This window comes from Idiotropiscis lumnitzeri, chromosome 3 (assembly GCF_059441095.1).
Source record: "Idiotropiscis lumnitzeri isolate Australia: NSW breed Sydney's pygmy pipehorse chromosome 3, RoL_Ilum_1.0, whole genome shotgun sequence".
Classification (NCBI taxonomy): domain Eukaryota; kingdom Metazoa; phylum Chordata; class Actinopteri; order Syngnathiformes; family Syngnathidae; genus Idiotropiscis; species Idiotropiscis lumnitzeri.
The window spans coordinates 30,297,597-30,321,868 of NC_142393.1; the positions used below are offsets into that span (position 1 = coordinate 30,297,597).

Sequence of the window (24,272 nt, forward strand, 5' to 3'; positions counted from 1 at the left end):
TCTTCAGTCGGAGGTATGGGGAAAATCCTGGACCACGAAAAGTTCACAATAATCAACAGAAATATGTTCAACTGTATTTCATTACAATGTAGTTTTGGTCGATGATATTGCATTGGAACTTGTCGCTGCAGTTTTTATGTCGACCTCTTGGGGTCAGTCTTTGGCCAGCCGGCCAAGTTGATGGAAGCTGACCCCTCCCTGTCACGGGTTTGGCAAATGCCAAACTAACTGCGTTGATTGCAGCTTGAATGCGCAACCAGTGTCTGCTGAAGTCCTCTAGGTGATGAAGAGTGTCCCTTATCAGGAGTCTGTTGATCAATTTAAAGTCTGGCAAGTCCTTGCCAAATCACTTTGTAGGGACCCCATATTGATCTGCTTTATATTGTCACGCTCTCAGACATTGATCAGTGGTCCACATGTGGCATATACGCTACACACTTGACTTCCCGTGGTATCTGAATGTTATGCAATTATTAGGCTCACTTCAATAGTTCTTGATTTAGGAAATACATTTGCGAAGTGTTTGATCTTCCAAATTCTTGCAAACAACACTGATGACAAATGATGCACGTTCCACTCAGTGACAATGATCGATAAAGCTCCGACCACCCAACTGGATGATGTTGAACCTGATCGCCTTACCAATCAATGTCAGCAGAGACCTTATTATATGACCATCCTGAGCTAAAGGAGTTGGTCATCCCCGGTTAAAAATTTGAGAAAAGTATTGTCAGGACTATAATTTATCCAAAAGATAACATTTTTTGGACAGCTAAAAGCTACCATTTTGTTTAGCAACCATGAGCTGGTTCTTTTAGATGAGCTGAGACGTCTGAGCAAAAGTAGGTCCTCTGAGCAAAAGTGGTCGTCTTCCAGATGACTACTAGTCGTCCCAGATTGCAGAAATAAGACTATACTTTCAGGGATCATTTCTATAGGTCTCGACTTGAGAAATGTGCTTCTAAAGTGTTTGGTCTCGCAAGCTACGATGATGAAGCAAGATATTCCTTTCCGAGCATGAATCTGGCACTAATCAATGGTTAGTCATATGTTTTATGCCATTGATGATTGTTCACTGCTTTCCAGCAGAGCAGTGTTGGGAGGAATATGTTCAGAGTAGTTCTCAGTGGTTAAATCAAGAGAAAGACTCTATTTACGTTGATTAGTTTTTTAAGAAGTCACCTGGCCATTTGTGATTGTTGGGTGCAGAACCCTTACCTGGCTGGTTTTGAGCAGAAGACAGACTCTTCCCTCAACTGGTTCTCAGTTCATTTGCTGTGCTAATGTTGAAGTTAATGAGCAGGATATTTCACCTGAGGTAAAAACGGAAGCACATGTTTGACAGCACCCTTGCATGGAAAAAAGATCAGAAAATAAAAGAACACATGAAAGTGAGAGTGGCCCACATAAAATCAATCGAAATTAATTTCATTGAATTTGATGTTTGATTTGATTCAGCTTTTAACCAATAGTAACATAATAGATTAAAAACTCTAAATTATTTTAAAACGTAACCAATCATCATATAAACGCAAAAGTAATTTCACGTTGAAAATGACAAACTATCATCATCTGACTGAAACCCAAATACCAACCTCACCATACAGGGATTCCGCCCTCTGCTGGGGACATGTGGTACCACACATTTTACTCATTTCTAGGAGGACGTCTTTTCACCACAACTTTTTGAACCCAGCGGTCTAGAGAGAACCAACATAAAATTCCCAATTTACAGGGCCCCGAACACGCTTTACAAGCTTTCGTGGCTCTGCAACCCTCCGTTGAGCCAGTGTGGACGTCAAATAAACGTTTCGATCACTTCCGTCAAATCGTTCATATCTCTCCCCTCGCTACATCGACCATTGGCTGATAGGGCTCGCCCTTTTACCCACAATCCTCTGCGCAGAAAATGGATCAAATGAAGGTATCCGCCACAAAGACCTACACACTAGTATTCGTTTATACTGTCCATTTGTAATGAGAGTGAAGACCATTGAAGTATAGCAAAAAAAATACCCATCAATGGTTATCACTCGTGTTTGAAAGATAAAGGTGACACGTTTGACTCTGGGACCGTTTGTTAAAGGGGTTTAGCGGGCAATGGGTTAGCCCGTTTCAGTAGTTAAGTCCTAGTACACTCTTGTTTCTTCTCAAATCGAATAAATCTTTCGCCTTTTACTAAAGATTTCCGTGGGGAGGAACAGCAAGAGTTAATCTAAATTTTTTGATGCTCTGCGAAAGCAGAGCCTTCTAACAGTGTTGAATATAAATGTGACTAGGCGTCTTCGTCCATTTATAAGTTGGCTGACGACTTCGTCGAAGTCAAGATTGTCACAATGGTTGCTTCACCGCTTTTGATTATCTATGTGGCTAAACGTCAGGCAAAATTAATTCGGGGTGTTTGTGAAACCAAAGATCTAGGCATTGGAAAGTTGTTGCAACTAAGTTGTGAAAACATAGTTACAGATATATTCATATTTCAAATGACGGATTTAGGAGAAACATCTATCACAGCTCTTATTTAAAAGGACATAGACCTAAAGAATTTCTGTGTAAAAGAAGAGTTATGCCGGTTGGTTTGTGGTAAAAAAAAAAAAGGTGTAACAATGGTTACTGATGATCATCTTTTTAATTCTGAAACAAAAACACATGATACAAATTATTTAAATAGAGTTGAAATGATAAACAACAGGTCGTTTCATTATGCAAAATTGATTTGACATTTGAACTTCAATGAAGCTGCTTTATTTTGGGACTTTGATAGGGCGGGAGAGATATTAGAATACAGCGTTCTTAATTATTCATGACGTCATAGCCCCGCCTACAGAATACCGCTTCGGTCAAAAATGTCCAATTTCCCCGCCCCCTCTGTTAAAAAATGTCCAATTTCCCCGCCTCCTTGAAATGTTAATCCTTCCCTACAGAATACAGTTTCTGTCAAAAATGTCCAATTTCCTTTCCTGCTTGATGTGTTAATCCCACCCTACAGAATACCGCTTCTGTCAAAAAATGATGTGTTCCCCATGTACATCTGTCCCCAAGCCCCCTCCCAAACTGTGCTTATGTCATCAATATTTTTATATTTGAAGTATAGTGGTATATAAAGCAGCTAATTAAATGAGTGAAATATATATCATCTAATTAAATTATTTATATATATATATATATAACCTAATTAAATAAGTGAAATAATATGAGTTGAAAAGAGTTGGCGTTGTTTTTACCTTTCAATAAGGTGTTGACCAGGTATATGATTATTCGGTTGATAAAAGCCCCCCGTTTTCTTTTTGCAAACATGCCTAGACATGTCCCCTTTGACATAAGTCTAAGCATGGCAATGTGCATGCTTGGGGTGTTGTCTGTGCAAGTCCTGGCGAATTGCATAGACACCCCCCAAGCCTGTCACATCCTACATCTGACAAGAGCCTTAAGGTGTTTGAAAAGATTGTGAGTGGCAGGCAAGTCTGGACATCCTACCCCTTACTTACCCCTGCTGTATCCTCATACAACACTGTCGAACCATCATATTCAGGGTGGAGCCGTCCCGTTTCCCCGACACCGCCGTCGATCCCTCCGATGATCCCCACCTTGTCGGCAGAATCTTCACAAACCGAGGAGGTCCAACTGCCCAGTTGGTCCGACCAGGCTGAATCTCCACAAATCGAGGAGGTACGAGTACCTAGTTGGTCCGAACAAGAGTTCTCAAACAGTGTGATTGAGCCCTCTAAGGTTCAGACCCTCAACGACCCAGATCCAGGACCTGCACCTATTTCAGAGGATGATGTACAACATATGTCATGGGATGATCCTCCTAAGGGATGGGCTGATATGGATCTCGTAATAGTTGTTAAAGCGGCGATTCTTTACATGGTCAGACCTTTTTTGATAAAGTATCACAAAAAACTGTGTTGTTTGCATAGCTATACAGACCTAGGTCGTAATTATTATGTAAGACAGCAATATGATCGCATCATGCCAATCCTTTGTGGTAAAACGTTTTTACCTTGTATTCACTACTTGTTGGATTTGTGTTCTGTAAAAACGGATAAAGAAACTGTCAAACGAGTTGCAGAGATCTTAATGGTGGAGTTAGCACTCGTACAGAACTTACCGGACCTAAGCTATTTGCCGCTCTTCAGTCGGAGGTATGGGGAAAATCCTGGACCACGAAAAGTTCACAATAATCAACAGAAATATGTTCAACTGTATTTCATTACAATGTAGTTTTGGTCGATGATACTGCATTGGAACTTGTCGCTGCAGTTTTTATGTCGACCTCTTGGGGTCAGTCTTTGGCCAGCCGGCCAAGTTGATGGAAGCTGACCCCTCCCTGTCACGGGTTTGGCAAATGCCAAACTAACTGCGTTGATTGCAGCTTGAATGCGCCACCAGTGTCTGCTGAAGTCCTCTAGGTGATGAAGAGTGTCCCTTATCAGGAGTCTGTTGATCAATTTAAAGTCTGGCAAGTCCTTGCCAAATCACTTTGTAGGGACCCCATATTGATCTGCTTTATATTGTCACGCTCTCAGACATTGATCAGTGGTCCACATGTGGCATATACGCTACACACTTGACTTCCCGTGGTATCTGAATGTTATGCAATTATTAGGCTCACTTCAATAGTTCTTGATTTAGGAAATACATTTGCGAAGTGTTTGATCTTCCAAATTCTTGCAAACAACACTGATGACAAATGATGCACGTTCCACTCAGTGACAATGATCGATAAAGCTCCGACCACCCAACTGGATGATGTTGAACCTGATCGCCTTACCAATCAATGTCAGCAGAGACCTTATTATATGACCATCCTGAGCTAAAGGAGTTGGTCATCCCCGGTTAAAAATTTGAGAAAAGTATTGTCAGGACTATAATTTATCCAAAAGATAACATTTTTTGGACAGCTAAAAGCTACCATTTTGTTTAGCAACCATGAGCTGGTTCTTTTAGATGAGCTGAGACGTCTGAGCAAAAGTAGGTCCTCTGATCAAAAGTGGTCGTCTTCCAGATGACTACTAGTCGTCCCAGATTGCAGAAATAAGACTATACATTCAGGGATCATTTCTATAGGTCTCGACTTGAGAAATGTGCTTCTAAAGTGTTTGGTCTCGCAAGCTACGATAATGAAGCAAGATATTCCTTTCCGAGCATGAATCTGGCACTAATCAATGGTTAGTCATATGTTTTATGCCATTGATGATTGTTCACTGCTTTCCAGCAGAGCAGTGTTGGGAGGAATATGTTCAGAGTAGTTCTCAGTGGTTAAATCAAGAGAAAGACTCTATTTATGTTGATTAGTTTTTTAAGAAGTCACCTGGCCATTTGTGATTGTTGGGTGCAGAACCCTTACCTGGCTGGTTTTGAGCAGAAGACAGACTCTTCCCTCAACTGGTTCTCAGTTCATTTGCTGTGCTAATGTTGAAGTTAATGAGCAGGATATTTCACCTGAGGTAAAAACGGAAGCACATGTTTGACAGCACCCTTGCATGGAAAAAAGATCAGAAAATAAAAGAACACATGAAAGTGAGAGTGGCCCACATAAAATCAATCGAAATTAATTTCATTGAATTTGATGTTTGATTTGATTCAGCTTTTAACCAATAGTAACATAATAGATTAAAAACTCTAAATTATTTTAAAACGTAACCAATCATCATATAAACGCAAAAGTAATTTCACGTTGAAAATGACAAACTATCATCATCTGACTGAAACCCAAATACCAACCTCACCATACAGGGATTCCGCCCTCTGCTGGGGACATGTGGTACCACACATTTTACTCATTTCTAGGAGGACGTCTTTTCACCACAACTTTTTGAACCCAGCGGTCTAGAGAGAACCAACATAAAATTCCCAATTTACAGGGCCCCGAACACGCTTTACAAGCTTTCGTGGCTCTGCAACCCTCCGTTGAGCCAGTGTGGACGTCAAATAAACGTTTCGATCACTTCCGTCAAATCGTTCATATCTCTCCCCTCGCTACATCGACCATTGGCTGATAGGGCTCGCCCTTTTACCCACAATCCTCTGCGCAGAAAATGGATCAAATGAAGGTATCCGCCACAAAGACCTACACACTAGTATTCGTTTATACTGTCCATTTGTAATGAGAGTGAAGACCATTGAAGTATAGCAAAAAAAATATCCATCAATGGTTATCACTCGTGTTTGAAAGATAAAGGTGACACGTTTGACTCTGGGACCGTTTGTTAAAGGGGTTTAGCGGGCAATGGGTTAGCCCGTTTCAGTAGTTAAGTCCTAGTACACTCTTGTTTCTTCTCAAATCGAATAAATCTTTCGCCTTTTACTAAAGATTTCCGTGGGGAGGAACAGCAAGAGTTAATCTAAATTTTTTGATGCTCTGCGAAAGCAGAGCCTTCTAACAGTGTTGAATATAAATGTGACTAGGCGTCTTCGTCCATTTATAAGTTGGCTGACGACTTAGTGGAAGTCAAGATTGTCACAATGGTTGCTGCACCGCTTTTGATTATCTATGTGGCTAAACGTCAGGCAAAATTTATTCGGGGTGTTTGTGAAACCAAAGATCTAGGCATTGGAAAGTTGTTGCAACTAAGTTGTGAAAACATAGTTACAGATATATTCATATTTCAAATGACGGATTTAGGAGAAACATCTATCACAGCTCTTATTTAAAAGGACATAGACCTAAAGAATTTCTGTGTAAAAGAAGAGTTATGCCGGTTGGTTTGTGGTAAAAAAAAAAAGGTGTAACAATGGTTACTGATGATCATCTTTTTAATTCTGAAACAAAAACACATGATACAAATTATTTAAATAGAGTTGAAATGATAAACAACAGGTCGTTTCATTATGCAAAATTGATTTGACATTTGAACTTCAATGAAGCTGCTTTATTTTGGGACTTTGATAGGGCGGGAGAGATATTAGAATACAGCGTTCTTAATTATTCATGACGTCATAGCCCCGCCTACAGAATACCGCTTCGGTCAAAAATGTCCAATTTCCCCGCCCCCTCTGTTAAAAAATGTCCAATTTCCCCGCCTCCTTGAAATGTTAATCCTTCCCTACAGAATACAGTTTCTGTCAAAAATGTCCAATTTCCTTTCCTGCTTGATGTGTTAATCCCACCCTACAGAATACCGCTTCTGTCAAAAAATGATGTGTTCCCCATGTACATCTGTCCCCAAGCCCCCTCCCAAACTGTGCTTATGTCATCAATATTTTTATATTTGAAGTATAGTGGTATATAAAGCAGCTAATTAAATGAGTGAAATATATATCATCTAATTAAATTATTTATATATATATATATATAACCTAATTAAATAAGTGAAATAATATGAGTTGAAAAGAGTTGGCGTTGTTTTTACCTTTCAATAAGGTGTTGACCAGGTATATGATTATTCGGTTGATAAAAGCCCCCCGTTTTCTTTTTGCAAACATGCCTAGACATGTCCCCTTTGACATAAGTCTAAGCATGGCAATGTGCATGCTTGGGGTGTTGTCTGTGCAAGTCCTGGCGAATTGCATAGACACCCCCCAAGCCTGTCACATCCTACATCTGACAAGAGCCTTAAGGTGTTTGAAAAGATTGTGAGTGGCAGGCAAGTCTGGACATCCTACCCCTTACTTACCCCTGCTGTATCCTCATACAACACTGTCGAACCATCATATTCAGGGTGCAGCCGTCCCGTTTCCCCGACACCGCCGTCGATCCCTCCGATGATCCCCACCTTGTCGGCAGAATCTTCACAAACCGAGGAGGTCCAACTGCCCAGTTGGTCCGACCAGGCTGAATCTCCACAAATCGAGGAGGTACGAGTACCTAGTTGGTCCGAACAAGAGTTCTCAAACAGTGTGATTGAGCCCTCTAAGGTTCAGGCCCTCAACGACCCAGACCCAGGACCTGCACCTATTTCAGAGGATGATGTACAACATATGTCATGGGATGATCCTCCTAAGGGATGGGCTGATATGGATCTCGTAATAGTTGTTAAAGCGGCGATTCTTTACATGGTCAGACCTTTTTTGATAAAGTATCACAAAAAACTGTGTTGTTTGCATAGCTATACAGACCTAGGACGTAATTATTATGTAAGACAGCAATATGATCGCATCATGCCAATCCTTTGTGGTAAAACGTTTTTACCTTGTATTCACTACTTGTTGGATTTGTGTTCTGTAAAAACGGATAAAGAAACTGTCAAACGAGTTGCAGAGATCTTAATGGTGGAGTTAGCACTCGTACAGAACTTACCGGACCTAAGCTATTTGCCGCTCTTCAGTCGGAGGTATGGGGAAAATCCTGGACCACGAAAAGTTCACAATAATCAACAGAAATATGTTCAACTGTATTTCATTACAATGTAGTTTTGGTCGATGATATTGCATTGGAACTTGTCGCTGCAGTTTTTATGTCGACCTCTTGGGGTCAGTCTTTGGCCAGCCGGCCAAGTTGATGGAAGCTGACCCCTCCCTGTCACGGGTTTGGCAAATGCCAAACTAACTGCGTTGATTGCAGCTTGAATGCGCAACCAGTGTCTGCTGAAGTCCTCTAGGTGATGAAGAGTGTCCCTTATCAGGAGTCTGTTGATCAATTTAAAGTCTGGCAAGTCCTTGCCAAATCACTTTGTAGGGACCCCATATTGATCTGCTTTATATTGTCACGCTCTCAGACATTGATCAGTGGTCCACATGTGGCATATACGCTACACACTTGACTTCCCGTGGTATCTGAATGTTATGCAATTATTAGGCTCACTTCAATAGTTCTTGATTTAGGAAATACATTTGCGAAGTGTTTGATCTTCCAAATTCTTGCAAACAACACTGATGACAAATGATGCACGTTCCACTCAGTGACAATGATCGATAAAGCTCCGACCACCCAACTGGATGATGTTGAACCTGATCGCCTTACCAATCAATGTCAGCAGAGACCTTATTATATGACCATCCTGAGCTAAAGGAGTTGGTCATCCCCGGTTAAAAATTTGAGAAAAGTATTGTCAGGACTATAATTTATCCAAAAGATAACATTTTTTGGACAGCTAAAAGCTACCATTTTGTTTAGCAACCATGAGCTGGTTCTTTTAGATGAGCTGAGACGTCTGAGCAAAAGTAGGTCCTCTGAGCAAAAGTGGTCGTCTTCCAGATGACTACTAGTCGTCCCAGATTGCAGAAATAAGACTATACTTTCAGGGATCATTTCTATAGGTCTCGACTTGAGAAATGTGCTTCTAAAGTGTTTGGTCTCGCAAGCTACGATGATGAAGCAAGATATTCCTTTCCGAGCATGAATCTGGCACTAATCAATGGTTAGTCATATGTTTTATGCCATTGATGATTGTTCACTGCTTTCCAGCAGAGCAGTGTTGGGAGGAATATGTTCAGAGTAGTTCTCAGTGGTTAAATCAAGAGAAAGACTCTATTTACGTTGATTAGTTTTTTAAGAAGTCACCTGGCCATTTGTGATTGTTGGGTGCAGAACCCTTACCTGGCTGGTTTTGAGCAGAAGACAGACTCTTCCCTCAACTGGTTCTCAGTTCATTTGCTGTGCTAATGTTGAAGTTAATGAGCAGGATATTTCACCTGAGGTAAAAACGGAAGCACATGTTTGACAGCACCCTTGCATGGAAAAAAGATCAGAAAATAAAAGAACACATGAAAGTGAGAGTGGCCCACATAAAATCAATCGAAATTAATTTCATTGAATTTGATGTTTGATTTGATTCAGCTTTTAACCAATAGTAACATAATAGATTAAAAACTCTAAATTATTTTAAAACGTAACCAATCATCATATAAACGCAAAAGTAATTTCACGTTGAAAATGACAAACTATCATCATCTGACTGAAACCCAAATACCAACCTCACCATACAGGGATTCCGCCCTCTGCTGGGGACATGTGGTACCACACATTTTACTCATTTCTAGGAGGACGTCTTTTCACCACAACTTTTTGAACCCAGCGGTCTAGAGAGAACCAACATAAAATTCCCAATTTACAGGGCCCCGAACACGCTTTACAAGCTTTCGTGGCTCTGCAACCCTCCGTTGAGCCAGTGTGGACGTCAAATAAACGTTTCGATCACTTCCGTCAAATCGTTCATATCTCTCCCCTCGCTACATCGACCATTGGCTGATAGGGCTCGCCCTTTTACCCACAATCCTCTGCGCAGAAAATGGATCAAATGAAGGTATCCGCCACAAAGACCTACACACTAGTATTCGTTTATACTGTCCATTTGTAATGAGAGTGAAGACCATTGAAGTATAGCAAAAAAAATATCCATCAATGGTTATCACTCGTGTTTGAAAGATAAAGGTGACACGTTTGACTCTGGGACCGTTTGTTAAAGGGGTTTAGCGGGCAATGGGTTAGCCCGTTTCAGTAGTTAAGTCCTAGTACACTCTTGTTTCTTCTCAAATCGAATAAATCTTTCGCCTTTTACTAAAGATTTCCGTGGGGAGGAACAGCAAGAGTTAATCTAAATTTTTTGATGCTCTGCGAAAGCAGAGCCTTCTAACAGTGTTGAATATAAATGTGACTAGGCGTCTTCGTCCATTTATAAGTTGGCTGACGACTTCGTCGAAGTCAAGATTGTCACAATGGTTGCTTCACCGCTTTTGATTATCTATGTGGCTAAACGTCAGGCAAAATTAATTCGGGGTGTTTGTGAAACCAAAGATCTAGGCATTGGAAAGTTGTTGCAACTAAGTTGTGAAAACATAGTTACAGATATATTCATATTTCAAATGACGGATTTAGGAGAAACATCTATCACAGCTCTTATTTAAAAGGACATAGACCTAAAGAATTTCTGTGTAAAAGAAGAGTTATGCCGGTTGGTTTGTGGTAAAAAAAAAAAAGGTGTAACAATGGTTACTGATGATCATCTTTTTAATTCTGAAACAAAAACACATGATACAAATTATTTAAATAGAGTTGAAATGATAAACAACAGGTCGTTTCATTATGCAAAATTGATTTGACATTTGAACTTCAATGAAGCTGCTTTATTTTGGGACTTTGATAGGGCGGGAGAGATATTAGAATACAGCGTTCTTAATTATTCATGACGTCATAGCCCCGCCTACAGAATACCGCTTCGGTCAAAAATGTCCAATTTCCCCGCCCCCTCTGTTAAAAAATGTCCAATTTCCCCGCCTCCTTGAAATGTTAATCCTTCCCTACAGAATACAGTTTCTGTCAAAAATGTCCAATTTCCTTTCCTGCTTGATGTGTTAATCCCACCCTACAGAATACCGCTTCTGTCAAAAAATGATGTGTTCCCCATGTACATCTGTCCCCAAGCCCCCTCCCAAACTGTGCTTATGTCATCAATATTTTTATATTTGAAGTATAGTGGTATATAAAGCAGCTAATTAAATAAGTGAAATATATATCATCTAATTAAATTATTTATATATATATATATATATATATATATATATATAACCTAATTAAATAAGTGAAATAATATGAGTTGAAAAGAGTTGGCGTTGTTTTTACCTTTCAATAAGGTGTTGACCAGGTATATGATTATTCGGTTGATAAAAGCCCCCCGTTTTCTTTTTGCAAACATGCCTAGACATGTCCCCTTTGACATAAGTCTAAGCATGGCAATGTGCATGCTTGGGGTGTTGTCTGTGCAAGTCCTGGCGAATTGCATAGACACCCCCCAAGCCTGTCACATCCTACATCTGACAAGAGCCTTAAGGTGTTTGAAAAGATTGTGAGTGGCAGGCAAGTCTGGACATCCTACCCCTTACTTACCCCTGCTGTATCCTCATACAACACTGTCGAACCATCATATTCAGGGTGGAGCCGTCCCGTTTCCCCGACACCGCCGTCGATCCCTCCGATGATCCCCACCTTGTCGGCAGAATCTTCACAAACCGAGGAGGTCCAACTGCCCAGTTGGTCCGACCAGGCTGAATCTCCACAAATCGAGGAGGTACGAGTACCTAGTTGGTCCGAACAAGAGTTCTCAAACAGTGTGATTGAGCCCTCTAAGGTTCAGACCCTCAACGACCCAGATCCAGGACCTGCACCTATTTCAGAGGATGATGTACAACATATGTCATGGGATGATCCTCCTAAGGGATGGGCTGATATGGATCTCGTAATAGTTGTTAAAGCGGCGATTCTTTACATGGTCAGACCTTTTTTGATAAAGTATCACAAAAAACTGTGTTGTTTGCATAGCTATACATACCTAGGACGTAATTATTATGTAAGACAGCAATATGATCGCATCATGCCAATCCTTTGTGGTAAAACGTTTTTACCTTGTATTCACTACTTGTTGGATTTGTGTTCTGTAAAAACGGATAAAGAAACTGTCAAACGAGTTGCAGAGATCTTAATGGTGGAGTTAGCACTCGTACAGAACTTACCGGACCTAAGCTATTTGCCGCTCTTCAGTCGGAGGTATGGGGAAAATCCTGGACCACCAAAAGTTCACAATAATCAACAGAAATATGTTCAACTGTATTTCATTACAATGTAGTTTTGGTCGATGATACTGCATTGGAACTTGTCGCTGCAGTTTTTATGTCGACCTCTTGGGGTCAGTCTTTGGCCAGCCGGCTAAGTTGATGGAAGCTGACCCCTCCCTGTCACGGGTTTGGCAAATGCCAAACTAACTGCGTTGATTGCAGCTTGAATGCGCAACCAGTGTCTGCTGAAGTCCTCTAGGTGATGAAGAGTGTCCCTTATCAGGAGTCTGTTGATCAATTTAAAGTCTGGCAAGTCCTTGCCAAATCACTTTGTAGGGACCCCATATTGATCTGCTTTATATTGTCACGCTCTCAGACATTGATCAGTGGTCCACATGTGGCATATACGCTACACACTTGACTTCCCGTGGTATCTGAATGTTATGCAATTATTAGGCTCACTTCAATAGTTCTTGATTTAGGAAATACATTTGCAAAGTGTTTGATCTTCCAAATTCTTGCAAACAACACTGATGACAAATGATGCACGTTCCACTCAGTGACAATGATCGATAAAGCTCCGACCACCCAACTGGATGATGTTGAACCTGATCGCCTTACCAATCAATGTCAGCAGAGACCTTATTATATGACCATCCTGAGCTAAAGGAGTTGGTCATCCCCGGTTAAAAATTTGAGAAAAGTATAGTCAGGACTATAATTTATCCAAAAGATAACATTTTTTGGACAGCTAAAAGCTACCATTTTGTTTAGCAACCATGAGCTGGTTCTTTTAGATGAGCTGAGACGTCTGAGCAAAAGTAGGTCCTCTGAGCAAAAGTGGTCGTCTTCCAGATGACTACTAGTCGTCCCAGAATGCAGAAATAAGACTATACTTTCAGGGATCATTTCTATAGGTCTCGACTTGAGAAATGTGCTTCTAAAGTGTTTGGTCTCGCAAGCTACGATGATGAAGCAAGATATTCCTTTCCGAGCATGAATCTGGCACTAATCAATGGTTAGTCATATGTTTTATGCCATTGATGATTGTTCACTGCTTTCCAGCAGAGCAGTGTTGGGAGGAATATGTTCAGAGTAGTTCTCAGTGGTTAAATCAAGAGAAAGACTCTATTTACGTTGATTAGTTTTTTAAGAAGTCACCTGGCCATTTGTGATTGTTGGGTGCAGAACCCTTACCTGGCTGGTTTTGAGCAGAAGACAGACTCTTCCCTCAACTGGTTCTCAGTTCATTTGCTGTGCTAATGTTGAAGTTAATGAGCAGGATATTTCACCTGAGGTAAAAACAGAAGCACATGTTTGACAGCACCCTTGCATGGAAAAAAGATCAGAAAATAAAAGAACACATGAAAGTGAGAGTGGCCCACATAAAATCAATCGAAATTAATTTCATTGAATTTGATGTTTGATTTGATTCAGCTTTTAACCAATAGTAACATAATAGATTAAAAACTCTAAATTATTTTAAAACGTAACCAATCATCATATAAACGCAAAAGTAATTTCACGTTGAAAATGACAAACTATCATCATCTGACTGAAACCCAAATACCAACCTCACCATACAGGGATTCCGCCCTCTGCTGGGGACATGTGGTACCACACATTTTACTCATTTCTAGGAGGACGTCTTTTCACCACAACTTTTTGAACCCAGCGGTCTAGAGAGAACCAACATAAAATTCCCAATTTACAGGGCCCCGAACACGCTTTACAAGCTTTCGTGGCTCTGCAACCCTCCGTTGAGCCAGTGTGGACGTCAAATAAACGTTTCGATCACTTCCGTCAAATCGTTCATATCTCTCCCCTCGCTACATCGACCATTGGCTGATAGGGCTCGCCCTTTTACCCACAATCCTCTGCGCAGAAAATGGATCAAATGAAGGTATCCGCCACAAAGACCTACACACTAGTATTCGTTTATACTGTCCATTTGTAATGAGAGTGAAGACCATTGAAGTATAGCAAAAAAAATATCCATCAATGGTTATCACTCGTGTTTGAAAGATAAAGGTGACACGTTTGACTCTGGGACCGTTTGTTAAAGGGGTTTAGCGGGCAATGGGTTAGCCCGTTTCAGTAGTTAAGTCCTAGTACACTCTTGTTTCTTCTCAAATCGAATAAATCTTTCGCCTTTTACTAAAGATTTCCGTGGGGAGGAACAGCAAGAGTTAATCTAAATTTTTTGATGCTCTGCGAAAGCAGAGCCTTCTAACAGTGTTGAATATAAATGTGACTAGGCGTCTTCGTCCATTTATAAGTTGGCTGACGACTTAGTGGAAGTCAAGATTGTCACAATGGTTGCTTCACCGCTTTTGATTATCTATGTGGCTAAACGTCAGGCAAAATTAATTCGGGGTGTTTGTGAAACCAAAGATCTAGGCATTGGAAAGTTGTTGCAACTAAGTTGTGAAAACATAGTTACAGATATATTCATATTTCAAATGACGGATTTAGGAGAAACATCTATCACAGCTCTTATTTAAAAGGACATAGACCTAAAGAATTTCTGTGTAAAAGAAGAGTTATGCCGGTTGGTTTGTGGTAAAAAAAAAAAAGGTGTAACAATGGTTACTGATGATCATCTTTTTAATTCTGAAACAAACACATGATACAAATTATTTAAATAGAGTTGAAATGATAAACAACAGGTCGTTTCATTATGCAAAATTGATTTGACATTTGAACTTCAATGAAGCTGCTTTATTTTGGGACTTTGATAGGGCGGGAGAGATATTAGAATACAGCGTTCTTAATTATTCATGACGTCATAGCCCCGCCTACAGAATACCGTTTCGGTCAAAAATGTCCAATTTCCCCGCCCCCTCTGTTAAAAAATGTCCAATTTCCCCGCCTCCTTGAAATGTTAATCCTTCCCTACAGAATACAGTTTCTGTCAAAAATGTCCAATTTCCTTTCCTGCTTGATGTGTTAATCCCACCCTACAGAATACCGCTTCTGTCAAAAAATGATGTGTTCCCCATGTACATCTGTCCCCAAGCCCCCTCCCAAACTGTGCTTATGTCATCAATATTTTTATATTTGAAGTATAGTGGTATATAAAGCAGCTAATTAAATAAGTGAAATATATATCATCTAATTAAATTATTTATATATATATATATAAATATATATATATATATATATATATATATATATAACCTAATTAAATAAGTGAAATAATATGAGTTGAAAAGAGTTGGGGTTGTTTTTACCTTTCAATAAGGTGTTGACCAGGTATATGATTATTCGGTTGATAAAAGCCCCCCGTTTTCTTTTTGCAAACATGCCTAGACATGTCCCCTTTGACATAAGTCTAAGCATGGCAATGTGCATGCTTGGGGTGTTGTCTGTGCAAGTCCTGGCGAATTGCATAGACACCCCCCAAGCCTGTCACATCCTACATCTGACAAGAGCCTTAAGGTGTTTGAAAAGATTGTGAGTGGCAGGCAAGTCTGGACATCCTACCCCTTACTTACCCCTGCTGTATCCTCATACAACACTGTCGAACCATCATATTCAGGGTGCAGCCGTCCCGTTTCCCCGACACCGCCGTCGATCCCTCCGATGATCCCCACCTTGTCGGCAGAATCTTCACAAACCGAGGAGGTCCAACTGCCCAGTTGGTCCGACCAGGCTGAATCTCCACAAATCGAGGAGGTACGAGTACCTAGTTGGTCCGAACAAGAGTTCTCAAACAGTGTGATTGAGCCCTCTAAGGTTCAGACCCTCAACGACCCAGACCCAGGACCTGCACCTATTTCAGAGGATGATGTACAACATATGTCATGGGATGATCCTCCTAAGGGATGGGCTGATATGGATCTCGTAATAGTTGTTAAAGCGGCGATTCTTTACATGGTCAGACCTTTTTTGATAAAGTATCACAAAAAACTGTGTTGTTTGCATAGCTATACAGACCTAGGACGTAATTATTATGTAAGACAGCAATATGATCGCATCATGCCAATCCTTTGTGGTAAAACGTTTTTACCTTGTATTCACTACTTGTTGGATTTGTGTTCTGTAAAAACGGATAAAGAAACTGTCAAACGAGTTGCAGAGATCTTAATGGTGGAGTTAGCACTCGTACAGAACTTACCGGACCTAAGCTATTTGCCGCTCTTCAGTCGGAGGTATGGGGAAAATCCTGGACCACCAAAAGTTCACAATAATCAACAGAAATATGTTCAACTGTATTTCATTACAATGTAGTTTTGGTCGATGATACTGCATTGGAACTTGTCGCTGCAGTTTTTATGTCGACCTCTTGGGGTCAGTCTTTGGCCAGCCGGCCAAGTTGATGGAAGCTGACCCCTCCCTGTCACGGGTTTGGCAAATGCCAAACTAACTGCGTTGATTGCAGCTTGAATGCGCAACCAGTGTCTGCTGAAGTCCTCTAGGTGATGAAGAGTGTCCCTTATCAGGAGTCTGTTGATCAATTTAAAGTCTGGCAAGTCCTTGCCAAATCACTTTGTAGGGACCCCATATTGATCTGCTTTATATTGTCACGCTCTCAGACATTGATCAGTGGTCCACATGTGGCATATACGCTACACACTTGACTTCCCGTGGTATCTGAATGTTATGCAATTATTAGGCTCACTTCAATAGTTCTTGATTTAGGAAATACATTTGCAAAGTGTTTGATCTTCCAAATTCTTGCAAACAACACTGATGACAAATGATGCACGTTCCACTCAGTGACAATGATCGATAAAGCTCCGACCACCCAACTGGATGATGTTGAACCTGATCGCCTTACCAATCAATGTCAGCAGAGACCTTATTATATGACCATCCTGAGCTAAAGGAGTTGGTCATCCCCGGTTAAAAATTTGAGAAAAGTATAGTCAGGACTATAATTTATCCAAAAGATAACATTTTTTGGACAGCTAAAAGCTACCATTTTGTTTAGCAACCATGAGCTGGTTCTTTTAGATGAGCTGAGACGTCTGAGCAAAAGTAGGTCCTCTGAGCAAAAGTGGTCGTCTTCCAGATGACTACTAGTCGTCCCAGATTGCAGAAATAAGACTATACTTTCAGGGATCATTTCTATAGGTCTCGACTTGAGAAATGTGCTTCTAAAGTGTTTGGTCTCGCAAGCTACGATGATGAAGCAAGATATTCCTTTCCGAGCATGAATCTGGCACTAATCAATGGTTAGTCATATGTTTTATGCCATTGATGATTGTTCACTGCTTTCCAGCAGAGCAGTGTTGGGAGGAATATGTTCAGAGTAGTTCTCAGTGGTTAAATCAAGAGAAAGACTCTATTTACGTTGATTAGTTTTTTAAGAAGTCACCTGGCCATTTGTGATTGTTGGGTGCAGAACCCTTACCTGGCTGGTTTTGAGCAGAAGACAGACTCTTCCCTCAACTGGTTCTCAGTTCATTTGCTGTGCTAATGTTGAAGTTAATGAGCAGGATATTTCACCTGAGGTAAAAACGGAAGCACATGTTTGACAGCACCCTTGCATGGAAAAAAGATCAGAAAATAAAAGAACACATGAAAGTGAGAGTGGCCCACATAAAATCAATCGAAATTAATTTCATTGAATTTGATGTTTGATTTGATTCAGCTTTTAACCAATAGTAACATAATAGATTAAAAACTCTAAATTATTTTAAAACGTAACCAATCATCATATAAACGCAAAAGTAATTTCACGTTGAAAATGAAATACTATCATCATCTGACTGAAACCCAAATACCAACCTCACCATACAGGGATTCCGCCCTCTGCTGGGGACATGTGGTACCACACATTTTACTCATTTCTAGGAGGACGTCTTTTCACCACAACTTTTTGAACCCAGCGGTCTAGAGAGAACCAACATAAAATTCCCAATTTACAGGGCCCCGAACACGCTTTACAAGCTTTCGTGGCTCTGCAACCCTCCGTTGAGCCAGTGTGGACGTCAAATAAACGTTTCGATCACTTCCGTCAAATCGTTCATATCTCTCCCCTCGCTACATCGACCATTGGCTGATAGGGCTCGCCCTTTTACCCACAATCCTCTGCGCAGAAAATGGATCAAATGAAGGTATCCGCCACAAAGACCTACACACTAGTATTCGTTTATACTGTCCATTTGTAATGAGAGTGAAGACCATTGAAGTATAGCAAAAAAAATATCCATCAATGGTTATCACTCATGTTTGAAAGATAAAGGTGACACGTTTGACTCTGGGACCGTTTGTTAAAGGGGTTTAGCGGGCAATGGGTTAGCCCGTTTCAGTAGTTAAGTCCTAGTACGCTCTTGTTTCTTCTCAAATCGAATAAATCTTTTGCCTTTTACTAAAGATTTCCGTGGGGAGGAACAGCAAGAGTTAATCTAAATTTTTTTATGCTCTGCGAAAGCAGAGCCTTCTAACAGTGTTGAATATAAATGTGACTAGGCGTCTTCGTCCATTTATAAGTTGGCTGACGACTTAGTGGAAGTCAAGATTGTCACAATGGTTGCTTCACCGCTTTTGATTATCTATGTGGCTAAACGTCAGGCAAAATTAATTCGGGGTGTTTGTGAAACCAAAGATCTAGGCATTGGAAAGTTGTTGCAACTAAGTTGTGAAAACATAGTTACAGATATATTCATATTTCAAATGACGGATTTAGGAGAAACATCTATCACAGCTCTTATTTAAAAGGACATAGACCTAAAGAATTTCTGTGTAAAAGAAGAGTTATGCCGGTTGGTTTGTGGTAAAAAAAAAAAGGTGTAACAATGGTTACTGATGATCATCTTTTTAATTCTGAAACAAAAACACATGATACAAATTATTTAAATAGAGTTGAAATGATAAACAACAGGTCGTTTCATTATGCAAAATTGATTTGACATTTGAACTTCAATGAAGCTGCTTTATTTTGGGACTTTGATAGGGCGGGAGAGATATTAGAATACAGCGTTCTTAATTATTCATGACATCATAGCCCCGCCTACAGAATACCGCTTCGGTCAAAAATGTCCAATTTCCCCGCCCCCTCTGTTAAAAAATGTCCAATTTCCCCGCCTCCTTGAAATGTTAATCCTTCCCTACAGAATACAGTTTCTGTCAAAAATGTCCAATTTCCTTTCCTGCTTGATGTGTTAATCCCACCCTACAGAATACCGCTTCTGTCAAAAAATGATGTGTTCCCCATGTACATCTGTCCCCAAGCCCCCTCCCAAACTGTGCTTATGTCATCAATATTTTTATATTTGAAGTATAGTGGTATATAAAGCAGCTAATTAAATAAGTGAAATATATATCATCTAATTAAATTATTTATATATATATATATAAATATATATATATATATATAACCTAATTAAATAAGTGAAATAATATGAGTTGAAAAGAGTTGGCGTTGTTTTTACCTTTCAATAAGGTGTTGACCAGGTATATGATTATTCGGTTGATAAAAGCCCCCCGTTTTCTTTTTGCAAACATGCCTAGACATGTCCCCTTTGACATAAGTCTAAGCATGGCAATGTGCATGCTTGGGGTGTTGTCTGTGCAAGTCCTCGCGAATTGCATAGACACCCCCCAAGCCTGTCACATCCTACATCTGACAAGAGCCTTAAGGTGTTTGAAAAGATTGTGAGTGGCAGGCAAGTCTGGACATCCTACCCCTTACTTACCCCTGCTGTATCCTCATACAACACTGTCGAACCATCATATTCAGGGTGCAGCCGTCCCGTTTCCCCGACACCGCCGTCGATCCCTCCGATGATCCCCACCTTGTCGGCAGAATCTTCACAAACCGAGGAGGTCCAACTGCCCAGTTGGTCCGACCAGGCTGAATCTCCACAAATCGAGGAGGTACGAGTACCTAGTTGGTGCGAACAAGAGTTCTCAAACAGTGTGATTGAGCCCTCTAAGGTTCAGACCCTCAACGACCCAGATCCAGGACCTGCACCTATTTCAGAGGATGATGTACAACATATGTCATGGGATGATCCTCCTAAGGGATGGGCTGATATGGATCTCATAATAGTTGTTAAAGCGGCGATTCTTTACATGGTCAGACCTTTTTTGATAAAGTATCACAAAAAACTGTGTTGTTTGCATAGCTATACAGACCTAGGACGTAATTATTATGTAAGACAGCAATATGATCGCATCATGCCAATCCTTTGTGGTAAAACGTTTTTACCTTGTATTCACTACTTGTTGGATTTGTGTTCTGTAAAAACGGATAAAGAAACTGTCAAACGAGTTGCAGAGATCTTAATGGTGGAGTTAGTACTCGTACAGAACTTACCGGACCTAAGCTATTTGCCGCTCTTCAGTCGGAGGTATGGGGAAAATCCTGGACCACCAAAAGTTCACAATAATCAACAGAAATATGTTCAACTGTATTTCATTACAATGTAGTTTTGGTCGATGATACTGCATTGGAACTTGTCGCTGCAGTTTTTATGTCGACCTCTTGGGGTCAGTCTTTGGCCAGCCGGCCAAGTTGATGGAAGCTGACCCCTCCCTGTCACGGGTTTGGCAAATGCCAAACTAACTGCGTTGATTGCAGCTTGAATGCGCAACCAGTGTCTGCTGAAGTCCTCTAGGTGATGAAGAGTGTCCCTTATCAGGAGTCTGTTGATCAATTTAAAGTCTGGCAAGTCCTTGCCAAATCACTTTGTAGGGACCCCATATTGATCTGCTTTATATTGTCACGCTCTCAGACATTGATCAGTGGTCCACATGTGGCATATACGCTACACACTTGACTTCCCGTGGTATCTGAATGTTATGCAATTATTAGGCTCACTTCAATAGTTCTTGATTTAGGAAATACATTTGCGAAGTGTTTGATCTTCCAAATTCTTGCAAACAACACTGATGACAAATGATGCACGTTCCACTCAGTGACAATGATCGATAAAGCTCCGACCACCCAACTGGATGATGTTGAACCTGATCGCCTTACCAATCAATGTCAGCAGAGACCTTATTCTATGACCATCCTGAGCTAAAGGAGTTGGTCATCCCCGGTTAAAAATTTGAGAAAAGTATAGTCAGGACTATAATTTATCCAAAAGATAACATTTTTTGGACAGCTAAAAGCTACCATTTTGTTTAGCAACCATGAGCTGGTTCTTTTAGATGAGCTGAGACGTCTGAGCAAAAGTAGGTCCTCTGAGCAAAAGTGGTCGTCTTCCAGATGACTACTAGTCGTCCCAGATTGCAGAAATAAGACTATACTTTCAGGGATCATTTCTATAGGTCTCGACTTGAGAAATGTGCTTCTAAAGTGTTTGGTCTCGCAAGCTACGATGATGAAGCAAGATATTCCTTTCCGAGCATGAATCTGGCACTAATCAATGGTTAGTCATATGTTTTATGCCATTGATGATTGTTCACTGCTTTCCAGCAGAGCAGTGTTGGGAGGAATATGTTCAGAGTAGTTCTCAGTGGTTAAATCAAGAGAAAGACTCTATTTACGTTGATTAGTTTTTTAAGAAGTCACCTGGCCATTTGTGATTGTTGGGTGCAGAACCCTTCCCTGGCTGGTTTTGAGCAGAAGACAGACTCTTCCCTCAACTGGTTCTCAGTTCATTTGCTGTGCTAATGTTGAAGTTAATGAGCAGGATATTTCACCTGAGGTAAAAACAGAAGCACATGTTTGACAGCACCCTTGCATGGAAAAAAGATCAGAAAATAAAAGAACACATGAAAGTGAGAGTGGCCCACATAAAATCAATCGAAATTAATTTCATTGAATTTGATGTTTGATTTGATTCAGCTTTTAACCAATAGTAACATAATAGATTAAAAACTCTAAATTATTTTAAAACGTAACCAATCATCATATAAACGCAAAAGTAATTTCACGTTGAAAATGACAAACTATCATCATCTGACTGAAACCCAAATACCAGCCTCACCATACAGAGAGTCCGCCCTCTGCTGGGGACATGTGGTACCACACATTTTACTCATTTCTAGGAGGACGTCTTTTCACCACAACTTTTTGAACCCAGCGGTCTAGAGAGAACCAACATAAAATTCCCAATTTACAGGGCCCCGAACACGCTTTACAAGCTTTCGTGGCTCTGCAACCCTCCGTTGAGCCAGTGTGGACGTCAAATAAACGTTTCGATCACTTCCGTCAAATCGTTCATATCTCTCCCCTCGCTACATCGACCATTGGCTGATAGGGCTCGCCCTTTTACCCACAATCCTCTGCGCAGAAAATGGATCAAATGAAGGTATCCGCCACAAAGACCTACACACTAGTATTCGTTTATACTGTCCATTTGTAATGAGAGTGAAAACCATTGAAGTATAGCAAAAAAAATATCCATCAATGGTTATCACTCGTGTTTGAAAGATAAAGGTGACACGTTTGACTCTGGGACCGTTTGTTAAAGGGGTTTAGCGGGCAATGGGTTAGCCCGTTTCAGTAGTTAAGTCCTAGTACACTCTTGTTTCTTCTCAAATCGAATAAATCTTTTGCCTTTTACTAAAGATTTCCGTGGGGAGGAACAGCAAGAGTTAATCTAAATTTTTTGATGCTCTGCGAAAGCAGAGCCTTCTAACAGTGTTGAATGTGACTAGGCGTCTTCGTCCATTTATAAGTTGGCTGACGACTTAGTGGAAGTCAAGATTGTCACAATGGTTGCTTCACCGCTTTTGATTATCTATGTGGCTAAACGTCAGGCAAAATTAATTCGGGGTGTTTGTGAAACCAAAGATCTAGGCATTGGAAAGTTGTTGCAACTAAGTTGTGAAAACATAGTTACAGATATATTCATATTTCAAATGACGGATTTAGGAGAAACATCTATCACAGCTCTTATTTAAAAGGACATAGACCTAAAGAATTTCTGTGTAAAAGAAGAGTTATGCCGGTTGGTTTGTGGTAAAAAAAAAAAGGTGTAACAATGGTTACTGATGATCATCTTTTTAATTCTGAAACAAAAACACATGGTACAAATTATTTAAATAGAGTTGAAATGATAAACAACAGGTCGTTTCATTATGCAAAATTGATTTGACATTTGAACTTCAATGAAGCTGCTTTATTTTGGGACTTTGATAGGGCGGGAGAGATATTAGAATACAGCGTTCTTAATTATTCATGACGTCATAGCCCCGCCTACAGAATACCGCTTCGGTCAAAAATGTCCAATTTCCCCGCCCCCTCTGTTAAAAAATGTCCAATTTCCCCGCCTCCTTGAAATGTTAATCCTTCCCTACAGAATACAGTTTCTGTCAAAAATGTCCAATTTCCTTTCCTGCTTGATGTGTTAATCCCACCCTACAGAATACCGCTTCTGTCAAAAAATGATGTGTTCCCCATGTACATCTGTCCCCAAGCCCCCTCCCAAACTGTGCTTATGTCATCAATATTTTTATATTTGAAGTATAGTGGTATATAAAGCAGCTAATTAAATAAGTGAAATATATATCATCTAATTAAATTATTTATATATATATATATAAATATATATATATATATATATATATATATAACCTAATTAAATAAGTGAAATAATATGAGTTGAAAAGAGTTGGCGTTGTTTTTACCTTTCAATAAGGTGTTGACCAGGTATATGATTATTCGGTTGATAAAAGCCCCCGTTTTCTTTTTGCAAACATGCCTAGACATGTCCCCTTTGACATAAGTCTAAGCATGGCAATGTGCATGCTTGGGGTGTTGTCTGTGCAAGTCCTGGCGAATTGCATAGACACCCCCCAAGCCTGTCACATCCTACATCTGACAAGAGCCTTAAGGTGTTTGAAAAGATTGTGAGTGGCAGGCAAGTCTGGACATCCTACCCCTTACTTACCCCTGCTGTATCCTCATACAACACTGTCGAACCATCATATTC

General features: G+C 40.3%; 12 non-coding genes across 12 annotated transcripts; all 12 read left to right on the forward strand.

Moving 5' to 3' along the window:
- Positions 1–907: 907 nt before the first annotated feature.
- LOC148340827 (small nucleolar RNA U3) lies at positions 908–1,121 on the forward strand. Its single transcript, XR_015842655.1, has one exon. It is a non-coding gene; the product is annotated as a small nucleolar RNA U3 (small nucleolar RNA).
- Positions 1,122–2,134: 1,013 nt separating this feature from the next.
- On the forward strand, positions 2,135–2,248 carry LOC148340828 (U5 spliceosomal RNA). The gene has a single exon (XR_015842725.1). It is a non-coding gene; the product is annotated as a U5 spliceosomal RNA (small nuclear RNA).
- Positions 2,249–5,039: 2,791 nt separating this feature from the next.
- LOC148340829 (small nucleolar RNA U3) lies at positions 5,040–5,253 on the forward strand. Its single transcript, XR_015842679.1, has one exon. It is a non-coding gene; the product is annotated as a small nucleolar RNA U3 (small nucleolar RNA).
- A 1,013-nt stretch (positions 5,254–6,266) lies between these two features.
- LOC148340830 (U5 spliceosomal RNA) lies at positions 6,267–6,380 on the forward strand. The gene has a single exon (XR_015842726.1). It is a non-coding gene; the product is annotated as a U5 spliceosomal RNA (small nuclear RNA).
- Positions 6,381–9,170: 2,790 nt separating this feature from the next.
- LOC148340831 (small nucleolar RNA U3) lies at positions 9,171–9,384 on the forward strand. Its single transcript, XR_015842656.1, has one exon. It is a non-coding gene; the product is annotated as a small nucleolar RNA U3 (small nucleolar RNA).
- A 1,013-nt stretch (positions 9,385–10,397) lies between these two features.
- LOC148340832 (U5 spliceosomal RNA) lies at positions 10,398–10,511 on the forward strand. The gene has a single exon (XR_015842727.1). It is a non-coding gene; the product is annotated as a U5 spliceosomal RNA (small nuclear RNA).
- A 2,807-nt stretch (positions 10,512–13,318) lies between these two features.
- LOC148340833 (small nucleolar RNA U3) lies at positions 13,319–13,532 on the forward strand. Its single transcript, XR_015842657.1, has one exon. It is a non-coding gene; the product is annotated as a small nucleolar RNA U3 (small nucleolar RNA).
- A 1,013-nt stretch (positions 13,533–14,545) lies between these two features.
- Positions 14,546–14,659, forward strand: LOC148340834 (U5 spliceosomal RNA). Its single transcript, XR_015842728.1, has one exon. It is a non-coding gene; the product is annotated as a U5 spliceosomal RNA (small nuclear RNA).
- A 2,821-nt stretch (positions 14,660–17,480) lies between these two features.
- LOC148340835 (small nucleolar RNA U3) lies at positions 17,481–17,694 on the forward strand. The gene has a single exon (XR_015842658.1). It is a non-coding gene; the product is annotated as a small nucleolar RNA U3 (small nucleolar RNA).
- A 1,013-nt stretch (positions 17,695–18,707) lies between these two features.
- Positions 18,708–18,821, forward strand: LOC148340836 (U5 spliceosomal RNA). Its single transcript, XR_015842747.1, has one exon. It is a non-coding gene; the product is annotated as a U5 spliceosomal RNA (small nuclear RNA).
- A 2,808-nt stretch (positions 18,822–21,629) lies between these two features.
- On the forward strand, positions 21,630–21,843 carry LOC148340837 (small nucleolar RNA U3). The gene has a single exon (XR_015842660.1). It is a non-coding gene; the product is annotated as a small nucleolar RNA U3 (small nucleolar RNA).
- A 1,013-nt stretch (positions 21,844–22,856) lies between these two features.
- LOC148340838 (U5 spliceosomal RNA) lies at positions 22,857–22,970 on the forward strand. The gene has a single exon (XR_015842734.1). It is a non-coding gene; the product is annotated as a U5 spliceosomal RNA (small nuclear RNA).
- The last annotated feature ends 1,302 nt before the right edge of the window (positions 22,971–24,272 follow it).